General features: G+C 40.4%; 1 protein-coding gene across 1 annotated transcript in view; it reads right to left on the minus strand.

Moving 5' to 3' along the window:
* The window catches only part of LOC107557744 (MLX-interacting protein-like), a 25,030-nt gene that overhangs the window by 371 nt on the left and 23,978 nt on the right, over positions 1–681 (minus strand). The gene's annotated exons all lie outside the window — the stretch shown is intronic.

The following is a 681-nucleotide window of genomic DNA, read 5'->3' on the forward strand; positions in this document are numbered from 1 at the left end:
TTTTTTACACGTCCATGCATCTATCCACACACTTCAAAAAGCCAGTTTTGATCCTGGTATCTGTTAAGGGGTGCTGCAGTTTTGGGATGAACTGAGGGTGAGGCTCCACTAAACATTCAGAATAACAGCACTGAATATAGAGGACTCCCAAATATACGAAAAATAAAACACCCTGAGAGGTCAAATCTGCAAGCCTAAAGGCAACGGCTCTAGTGAAGCGTAATGAAGTCTGAGAAACACAAAGACATGAGGACGAATGTAAACGAGAGACTGCCTTTGGTTTGTCATTTCAAAATAAATCCACTTTCGGGGGCTTGTTCTTTTCAAGACTGCCCCATTAAGGTAAACGCTAATGAAGTGTCCATCCTGTACATTAGAGGAACATACGAAAGGGGTTTGACCATGTACTGTACTTCGAGATCTCGACACAACACTTCTATGAACAGATTTAAAGCAGACAATCAAGCAGTTCTCTTGCATTTCCACCAGTCTGAGTGGAGTTCAATGAGTTCAATCAGTAACAAGAAAGCAAAGAGTGCAATAAGTGTTGCTGTCAAGGCTCCTTGAAGACTGATATATGGTAAATAAAAAATAAATTCACATTTGTGACCCCAGAGCACAAAACCAGTCATAAGCGTCAATTTTGTGAAATTGAGGTGTATACATCATCTGAAAGCTGAA

Source organism: Sinocyclocheilus grahami, unplaced genomic scaffold, assembly GCF_001515645.1.
Source record: "Sinocyclocheilus grahami isolate Dianchi unplaced genomic scaffold, SAMN03320097.WGS_v1.1 scaffold618.1, whole genome shotgun sequence".
NCBI lineage: Eukaryota > Metazoa > Chordata > Actinopteri > Cypriniformes > Cyprinidae > Sinocyclocheilus > Sinocyclocheilus grahami.